This window comes from Jaculus jaculus, chromosome 10, assembly GCF_020740685.1.
Source record: "Jaculus jaculus isolate mJacJac1 chromosome 10, mJacJac1.mat.Y.cur, whole genome shotgun sequence".
Lineage (NCBI taxonomy): Eukaryota > Metazoa > Chordata > Mammalia > Rodentia > Dipodidae > Jaculus > Jaculus jaculus.
Genome location: NC_059111.1, coordinates 100,475,375 through 100,485,979, shown reverse-complemented (window position 1 = coordinate 100,485,979; position 10,605 = coordinate 100,475,375).

Here is a 10,605-nt window from a genome sequence, read left to right as displayed (position 1 = left end):
AGAATCCAGCAGTTGCTCTTCAGTAGTGCTGAGCTCTTTAAGGTTATAGCCTCCGTCCACTCTTGGCTTCATCTACAACTTCAAACCCTGTGCTTGTGAACTGTTTTTCACATCTTTTTTTTTTTTAAGTATCTTAATCAGAACATCAATTTTTTAACTCTATTTTTTTTTTAAATTTTTTTTGTCATTATTTATTTATTTATTTGAGAGCGACAGACACAGAGAGAAAGACAGATAGAGGGAGAGAGAATGGGCGCGCCAGGGCTTCCAGCCTCTGCAAACGAACTCCAGACGCGTGCACCCCCTTGTGCATCTGGCTAACGTGGGACCTGGAGAACCGAGCCTCGAACCGGGGTTCTTAGGCTTCACAGGCAGGCGCTTAACCGCTAAGCCATCTCTCCAGCCCCAACTCTTTTTATTTATTTGAAAAGGAGAGAGAGAGTGGGCACGCCAGGGCCTCCAGCCATTGCAAACGAACTCCAGACACATGCGCCCCTTGTGCATCTGGCTTACGTGGGTCCTGAAGAGTCGAACCAGGATCCTTTGGCTTTGCAGGCAAAGGCCTTAACTGCTAAGCCATCCCTCTACCTTGTTTTTCACATCTTTCTGCTCTACTTTTCCATCCCGATTCTCACTGTTAACCAAGGTCAAAGTAACCAACAATAACCATGCCAACAGCCTGAATACCATGCTGAAATTTCCTCCACAAAACTAATTTACTTATTACTTTTTAAAAATTTTCTGTTTATGAGACAGAGAATGGGCATGCCTGGACCTCTAACCACTGCAGACAAACTCCAGACACATGCACCACTTAGTGTATCTGGCTTTACATGGGTACTAGAGAATCAAACCTGGGGCCTTGGGCTTTGCGGGCAAGCACTTTAGCTGCTGAGCCATCTCTCCAGCCCAATTTATTACTTTTTTTTAATTTTGATTTTTCGAGGTAGGGTCTCACTCTAGCCCAGGCTGACCTGGGCCTCCCTAGTACTGGGATTAAAGGCATGTGTCACCGTGCCCGGCCCTAAAGGCCTCCTCTTAATGACCTTGTTTCTGCCAACCAGGCACTGTCTCCTAAAGATTCAACAGCCTCCCAAAGCAGCCTTACTAGCTAGAGAAAACGTGCCATAAATACAAGTCTTGCAGGAGACACATCATATTCTAACCGTGACAGGCTGAGGTGAGGGCTGGTGTTGCTGGGACACACACAAGACCAGAAGCAGCGCATGGGAGGAAAGGGTTTATGTTGGGCCTACAGACTGCAAGGAAAGCTTCATCATGGCCGAAGACGCTGGCTCGCTTCCAGAGATCCCCAGCAGAGAGACACCACCAAACAGCCATCAAAAGTCAAAGAACCTAGCAGGGCTACACTTAAGCCCCAAGTGACACCTCCAGCAGGGCTGTTAGAGACTCAAGTTGAAAGCTCAATCTTAATCAAAAACTAATGGGCTGGAGAGATGGCTTAGTGGTTAAGCGCTTGCCTGTGAAGCCTAAGGACCCTGGTTCGAGGCTCAGTTCCCCAGGACCCACGTTAGCCAGATGCACAAGGGGGCGCATGTGTCTGGAGTTCGTTTGCAGTGGCTGGAGGCCCTGGCGCGCCCATTCTCTCCCTCTCTTTCTCTCTCTCTGTCACTTTCAAATAAATAAATAAAAATTTAAGAAAATTACTGAGGCTTCGGGGGATACACGTTTACATTCAAACTGGCATAGCTTGCAGTGCACGATGCCACACGCAGGAGGAAGATTTCCTTAGGCCTTGGGTCCAAGCATGCCTTCTAGTCCCCAGTTCTGACACTCATTAAAATGGCCCTTTCCCTTCTCTCCCTGGCCTGCTTCTAGTCCTGTAGAAAAAGGCGGGCCAGGGGCCTGTGAAGCTTAAGGACCCAGGCTCATTTCCTCATTACCCATGTAAGCCAGATGCATAAGGGGGCACATTTCATCTGGTGTTGATTTGCAGTGGCTAGAGGTTTTGGAGTGCCCATTCTCTGCCTCCCTCTCTCTGTCCCTTCCCTCCCTCAAAATAAGTAAATGAATTATAAATTTTTTTTTTTTCAAGAAGTAAAAGAAGGGCTGGAGAGATGGCTTAGCGGTTAAGTGCTTGCTTGTGAAACCTCAGGACCCCGGTTCGAGGTTCGATTTCCCAGGACCTACATTAGCCAGATGTACCATTAGCCAGATGTACCAGAGGACGACACATGTGGAGTTTGTTTGCAGTGGCTGGAGGCCCTGGCACACCCATTCTCTCTCTCTCTCTCTCTCTGTGTCTGTCATTCTTTAATAAATAATAAAAATAAAAACTTTTTTTTAAAGAAGTAGAAGAAAAAGGCAGGTTAACAGGCACCAATGAGCCTGGCCTGGGTTCTCAATCCTGTATCACAATATAAGAGCTGCAGCGGGTGGGTCTGAGAAAGGGTTAACGTGGCTGCTGTCAGCTCCAGTTCCTTACACAGCATCCGTTAGTTGATGTGGGGTGACAAGGAAGAAGCCGAGGACCTTGGGGGGTTGGGGGACAGAAGCTGGAGCGAGAGAGCCTGCCTGGCCCTGTAAGCTGGCAGTGGGTTGGCAGACATGAAATCTCCACTTGAACGTCTAATCGCGAGAGGCTGGTGGGGCCTCCCAGCAGACTGGTGCCCACGACTGGGGATGGAGAGGGCAGGAGAAGCCAAGAGAGCACCCCAGCTAGGCACGCAGAAACTGCTGCAAAGCTTGGGGCTGTGGAGGGAGGGAGGAAGGAAATGGGCACAGTGTGGGCAGGGTTAATGCAGCTATTTCGGGTGGGGGAGGGGAGAAAGGAAGACCTGGTTACTCCATACTTAGGATCACCAGCCTGAAGAGGTCCCTAGGTTGCCATTCGAGGGGGGCCGATGGGAAGGCCAGAGACTGGCAGAAAGTCTTGGAAGTCTGTCTGTATAACAACCTTTGAACCTGCCCTGTGTCTGTCTGTCTCCCTCACACAGACACTGATAGGGTATCCTCTTGGAGGCCACACTGGCCTCCAGCTCACGGTAATCTTCCTCCTTCAGCCTCCCAAGTGCTGAGATTGGAGCATCTTCTCTGACTCACAACTCTTGATAAGTAACAAAATGGATGAGGAGCCAGGCATGGAAATGCACCCCTGAAATGGCTTCACTTGGGAGACAAGAGGCAGGAGAATTTCAACTTGGAAACGTAACCAAGGTATATAGCAAGACCCTGGCTCCAAAACCAAAAGGAAGAGTTGAGGTGGGGGATGGGATTTTTCTTTTTATAAACTTTTTTTTGTATTTTTAAAATTATTTTTATTTATTTGAGAGCGACAGAGAGAGAGGGAGAGAGAGAATGGGTGCACCAGGGCTTCCAGCCACTGCAAACGAACTCCAGATGCGTGCGCCCCCTTGTGCATCTGGCTAACGTGGGTCCTGGGGAGTCAAGCCTTGAACCAGGGTCCTTAGGCTTCACAGACAAGTGCTTAACCACTAAGCCCATCTCTTCAGCCTTTTTTTTTTTTTTTTTTTTTTGAGGTAGTGTCTCACTCTAGCCCAGGCTGACCTGGAACTCACTATGTAGTCTCAGGGTGGCCTCAAACTCACGGTGACCCACCTACCTCTGCCTCCCGAGTGCTGGGCTTAAAGGCGTGTGCCACCAAGCCCAGCTTAAACTTTTATTATTATTATTGACAAGTTCCATAATTATAAGCAATAAACCATAATTCCCTTTCATTAACTTTCTCCTTCACAACTCCACTCTCCATCATGTCCCCTGTCCCTCAGTTAGTCTCTCTTATTTTGATGTCATCATCTTTCCTCCTAGTACAGTGGTCTTATGTAGGTAGTACTTGTGTAGGCACTGAGAGTTCATGGATATCGAGGCCGTTTTGTTTCTGGAAGAGTGTATTGTAAGGAGTCCTATCCTTCTTTTGGCTCTTACATCCTTCCCACCACACCTCGTCCCCAATGTCTCCTCTCCCTCCCACAAGGTAGGGTTTCACTTTAGCCCATGCTAACCTGAAATTCACCATGTAGTCTCAGGGTGGCCTCGAACTCACAGCAATCCTCCTGCCTGTGCATTCCATGTGCTGGGATTAAATGCACATGCCACCACGCCTGGTGGGGATGGGGATTTTCTGACAATTCACCTAGCTGGAAACTGGTTTCTAGCAAAACCCATTGTGACTCATGTCCATACTAGTGCACACTACAAGAGGAGACCAGAATGTAAAGATGGTTAGATCACCAAGCAGAAGTGGGAGGAAGGAGGTGCCTGGCGACTTAATACTTGGAATCCTCTGCTCTGGTGTCCATTGCTCTGCAATCAGTTGCCCCAACTTAACAAGCGCCATCTCCAAACAGCCGCTTCCACCCGTCGTCTCATGAGTTGAACAGGCAGTTCCTTTGCTCTAGGTGGTATTGGCTGCAAACCTGGGTGACCCAAAGGTCCAGATGGCCTCACTTGTCCAGCCATGTGGTGGTGCGCTCCCACACCGGCGCCTCATGGCATGGCTGCATGGTCTTCCTCATGAAACGTCACTTCCAAGGACTGCTGGCAGAGGAGCAAGCTGTGGAGGCTGGGGAAATGACTCAGTGGGTAAGAACACTTGCTGTGCAAGCGTGCCGCCCTGAGCTCCATCCCCAGCACCCATGTAAGAAGCCAGGTGTGCTCCCTCGTGCCCTTGTGACTCCAGATCTGAGGGGCACAAACAAGTGAGCAGGAGCCTGATCTCTGTAGGGCTCAATGTGACAACTCTTCAAGAACTTTTGGGTTTATTATCCATCCTGGGGTATAAGCATGGAGGCGAGCTTTCACTGCTTCTTTTGTTTGCTTTTTTCTGTTTTGTGGTGTGGATGTATCCCAAGGCTTCATACACTCTAGGCAATTGACTGAAGAGGTCCCTTTCTGATTTTTATCTCAAAGAAATTTCCTCAGCAAATGTGTGTTGTAGTTTTCCAGTCCAGCCTGTCACTGTGCCATGTGTAATTATAGCTCTTGCGACTTTGTTTCTAGTTCTTAAGGCAGCAACTTGTTGAATAAAACTGTTGAGTTAAAAACTGTTACAGCCAACACAGCTGTTAATTTTAAAAGTTGGTTCATTATAGTTTAATAAATAAATAAAATTTGTGTTTTTTTAAATTTATTTCATTTATTTGATAAAGACAGAGAGATAGAATGGGCGCGCCAGGGTCTTCAAGCTGCCATAAACGAACTTTAGACACATGAGCCATCTTGTGTATCTGGTTTACGTGGGTCCTGGGGAATTGAACCTGCGTCCTTAGGCTTCACAGGCAGGTGCCTTAACTACTAAGCAACCTCTCCAGCCAAAAATTGGTATTTTTATTTGTGTGTTTGTGAGACTTCTAGGCACAGAAAGATTATTAATTGTAACTTTGCTCACAGAAAAGAGAAACCGTTAAAATACAAATGGAAAAGCTGGGCGTGGTGGCACATGCCTTTAATCCCAGCACTCAGGAGGGAGGCAGAGGTAGGAGGATCACCGTGAGTTCGAGGACATCCTGAGACTCCATAGTGAATTCCAGGTCAGCCTGGGCTACAGTGAGACTCTACCTCGAAAAAAAAAAAAATACAAATGGATGCACACACCTCAATCTCAAAGGCAACTTCATGCTTTATTAAGGAAACAATTATCCCAGACAATCCAAGAAGTAATGACTGTGATCACGATTAATTACCATTGTTTCAAGAATAAAAACTAATAGAAAGTAGGGCTGGAGAGATGGCTTAGCAGTTAAGGCATTTTCCTGCAAAGCCAAAGGATCCCAGTTTGATTCCCCAGGATGTAAGCCATATACCCAAGGGGCGCATGCATCTGGAGTTCATGTGCAGTGGCTGAGGCCCTGGTACACACATTCTCCCTCCCTCCTTCTCTCTCTCTCAAATAAATAAATAAATAAATGAAAACTAATAGAAAGTAGAAAGGACTTTGTAGAGCCGGGCATGGTGGCGCACACACCTTTAATCCCAGCACTCAGGAGGCTGAGGTAGGAGGATTACTGTGAGCCTGAGGCCATCCTGAGACTACAGAATGAATTCCCAGTCAACAAGACCCTAAGGAAAAAGAGGGAGGGCATTGTACAGCATTTGAAAAGAAGAGGCAAAATTATCATTATTATTTATAGATGAAATGATTATCTTGGAAGGTTGATAACTATCAGAAAACGAATATAAACAGTAAGTAAGGTGAGGTAATTGGGTCCTAGACTGAGAAACAGAAATCATGCTATTTCATCCTACCTGCTGTGTGAGGTTTTCTTGTCTAGGTACTGTGTATGAATGGAGCCCTAACACTGTGACAAAGCAGATTACTTTCCTGGGTGAGGGAAGGGTAAGTGGTTGGGAAAGAGCCCCAGGAATTTGGATGTAAGTGGTGGCAGTTACATACAGTTGTCAAAAGCTCATCATGGGCTGGAGAGATGGCTCAGCAGTTAAGGTGCTTGCGTACGAAGCCTAAGGACCCAGGTTTGATGCTCCAGGTCTTCCGTAAGCCATATACACAAGGTGGCACATGTGTCTGGAGTTCATTTGCAGTGGCTAGAGGCCCTGGCGTGCCTATTCTCTGTCTCAAAAAAAATTAATTAAATTAAAAGAAGACAAGAAAAGCTCATTAGACAGAACCCTTGAAATGTACACCTATGTAGTTTGTACTTCAATTAGGCTGATTTTAAATCATATTGAAAACAGTTCTGCAATATCATTTTTTTATAATCTTGGGTTTAGTTTATGCTTTTAAAAAATATGATTTTAGGCTGGAGAGATGGCTTAGCGGTTAAAGGCTTGCCTGTGAAGCCTAAGGACCCCGGTTCGAGGCTTGATTCCCCAGGACCCACATTAGACAGATGTACAAAGAGGCGCACACGTCTGGAGTTCGTCTGCAGTGGCTGGAAGCCCTGGCGCACCCATTCTGTCTCTCTGCCTCTTTCCTCTCTGTCACTCTCAAACAAAAAAAAAACTTTAAAAAAATGTTAAAAATATGATTTTAGAAGCTGGGCATGGTGGCACATGCCTTTAATCCCAATACTTAGAAAGCATAGGTAGGAGGACTGCTGTGCGTTCAAGGCCAGTCTAGGACTACAGAGTGAGTTCCATGTCATCCTGGGCTAGAGCCAGACCCTCCCTTGAAAAAACAATGAAAAAATGATTCTAGGACCTAGAGAGCTTACTCAGTGTTAAAAGGTGCTTGTTTGTAAAACTTGATATCCTAGGTTCAACTTCCAGTACCTATGGAAAGGCACATGCCTAGAGTGACACGTGCGTCTGGAGTTCATGTGCAGTATCACAGGCCCTGGCACCCCCATACTTCCTCCTTTCCTCTCTCAAATTAATAAAAAATTTTTAGAAAAGAGAAATAATCCAGGTATGGTGGTACAAACCTTTAATCCCAGCACTTGGGATGCATAGAGAGAATGATCGCTGTGAGTTTAAGATCTACCTGGGGTTATAGAGTTCGTTCCAGGTCTGGGCTAGAATGAGAACCTATCTTAAAAAAAAAAAAAAAAGAGAGAGAAATATGTAATTCTAGGGATGGAGAGATGGGTCAGCAGTTAAAGTTTGTGTTTGCTTGCAAAGCCCAGGTTTGATTCCCCAGTACCTACGTAAAGCCAGACACACAAACTGGCACATATGTCTGAAGTTCATTTGTAGTGGCAGGAGGCCCTGATATGCCCAGACTCTATTTTTAGAAATATGATTCAAAGGAGGACACAAAAAAGGTGAGGAAATCCTCTTGGATGGAGATGAATCTTCATTCTTTGTGAGTACTCTGTGTGGTTCCTTCTTCCAGCTCTGCATTTCTGTTTGATGCATTCTGGGTACTTTGCTCAGGGGTGTCTTCAAGTTCATTTCATCCTGTTCAGTTGTTCCTTGTGTGTCTTTGTTTGGTTTGCGTGGCAGGGTCTCACTCTATCCCTGGCTGACTTGGAACTCTGTAACCCAGGCTGACCTCAGATGCACAGTGATTGGACTGGGGAGACTGCTCAGCAGCTTTAAAGGCACTCGCTTACACAGCCTACTGGCCTGGGTTCAGTTCTTCAGTACCCATGTAAAGCCAGATGCACACAAAATGGTGCATGTGTCTGGAGTTAATTTGCAGGAGCAAAAGGGCCATATTCTATCCCCATCCCCACCTGTCTCACAAATAAATAAAATATATATTTTTAAAAATTCAGTGTGATCTCCCTAGCTCAACTGCCACACCTGGTTAATTTACTGGTTTATTATAAACTTGCCTGCCCAGGTTTTAATAGCAATTGTAAGTCTGTTTCTAAAAATTCTATTGAGCCCAGCATGGCAGAATACACCTTTAATCCCAGCACTCAGGAGGCAGAGGTGGGATGATCGCTGTGAGTTTGAGGCCACCCTGAGACTACATATGAATTCCAGGTCATCCTGGGCCAGAGTGAGAGCCTACCTTGAAAACTCCCCCCCCAAAAAAAGGAAAAAAAAAAAAAAAGGAAAAATCTGAGACCAGTCTGTCTTGCCCTATTTTGTGTATGTAGAGTACATGCATGTGTGTATGAGCGATTATATGTGTGGCTCCATGTTTGTACATGTACACGTGGAGGCTTCAGGACCACCTCAGTGGGTGTTGTTCCACAGGCGCACCATCTCATTGTCCTGGAGCTCAACAGTCAGGCCAGACAGACAGCAAGCTCCCGGCATCCCCGACTGTCTCCCCAGCACTGGGGCTGCATGTGCGCACCATGATACCCGGCTGTTTATGTGGGTATTGGGGGTCGACCTCAGGCCCCATGCTTGCCAGGTGTTTCCATTACTTTCTCGTTGCTGGGACAAAACAACCTGATCAGAAGTAGCTTAAGGAACGAGAGGGTCTTACTTTTGGCTTCCGGTTACAAAGGGAAGTCTACCATGGCAGGAGCAGACAGCTGGCATCACGTCAGCAGGGAGAAAGAAGAGAGGAAGGCTGCATCCTGTTTATACCATTCAGGCACCCAGTCTGTGGGATGGGTCCTCCCACCTAGAAAATCCCTCACAGACATGTCCATGGTGATTCTAAATCCTGTCAAGTTGACAACCAGATATTAACCATCACATGAGGTAAGCACTTTCCTGACTGAGCTATCTCCCTGGTCAGTTTTTGTTGTTTTTTTTTTAAAGTCAGAGTCTCATGAAGTCCAGGCTGGCTTTTTATTTTTGAGAGAGGGTCTCGCTCTGGCCCAGGCTGACCTGGAATTCGCTCAGTAGTCTCTGGGTGACCTTGAACTCATGGTGATACTCCTGCTTCTGCTTCCCAAATGTTGGGATTAAAGGCATGTGCCACCACGGGCAGATGGCTTTTAATACTTAATATTCCTGTCTCGTACCTCACCAGTGCTAGGATTACAAATTTGTACCACCACAACTGGCTGTTGACCAATACTCAGTATTTTTCTGTGTTTCATATTTTATAATACTGAACTCATTTCAGAATGCTCTTACCACCCCATGAAGATTTCCAGCAGTGTGTGTTAATGGAAACTTTTTGTTAAAAGTATTTTATAGCTGGGCAGGTGGTGCATGCCTTTAATCCCAGCACTTGGGGGTCAGAGGTAGGAGGATCACCATGAGTTTGAGGCCACCCTGAGACTACACAGTGAATTCCAGGTAAGCCTGGGTGAGTGTGAGACTTGATTCCTCAGGACCCACATTAGCCAGATGCACAAGGGGGGGTGCACATGTCTGGAGTTCATCTGCACTGGCTGGAGGCCCTGGCGTACCCATTCTCTCTCTATCTGTTGCTCTCAAATAAAACAAAAATTAAAAAAAAAATAAAACAAGAAAGTAGCTGGGCATGGTGGCACACACCTTTAATTCCAGCACTTGGGAGGCAGAGGTAGGAGGATTGCTATTGAGTTCGAGGCCACCCTGAGACTACATAGTGAGTTCCAGGTCAGCCTGGGCTAGAGCAAGTGCCTACCACAAGGTTAAAAAAAAAAAAAAGGGGGGGGCTGGAGGGATGGCTTAGCGGTTAAGCGCTTGCCTGTGAAGCCTAAGGACCCCGGTTCGAGGCTTGGTTCCCCAGGTCCCACGTTAGCCAGATGCACAAGGGGGCGCACGCGTCTGGAGTTCATTTGCAGAGGCTGGAAGCCCTGGCGCGCCCATTCTCTCTCTTTCCCTCTATCTGTCTCTCTCTCTGTGTCTGTCGCTCTCAAATAAATATATATAAAAAAAAAATTAAAAAAAAGCAAGTGCCTTTAAAAAAAAAAAAAAAGTGATGTCTTCAAGAAATGTGTCCCATCAAACTCAGTTTATGCAATGCTGTGGATCAAACCCAGTGCCCCGTGTGGGCTAGGCAAGCATCTACCGACTGGGTTACATCCTCAGCCCTCATCTGTCCTTAAGAAATATCACAGATGAGCTCCAAGTCCTGAGCAAGGTGTGAGCAAGCATTCCATTGCTTAACACTGTAGGCTTCACCATGTGTTCTCTACAAGGAACTTGCCTGAGTGAGCATGGTGGCTTGAGCTTGCAATCCCAGAAAGTCAGGAGGCAAAGATAAGAGGATCATTGAAAGTCTGAGAACAGCCTGTCTACGTATCGAATTCCAGGCCAGCCAGGACTACATAGTGAGAACTTGTCTTTTTTTAGAAAAGCAATGAAAATTAGAACACCAGTCTT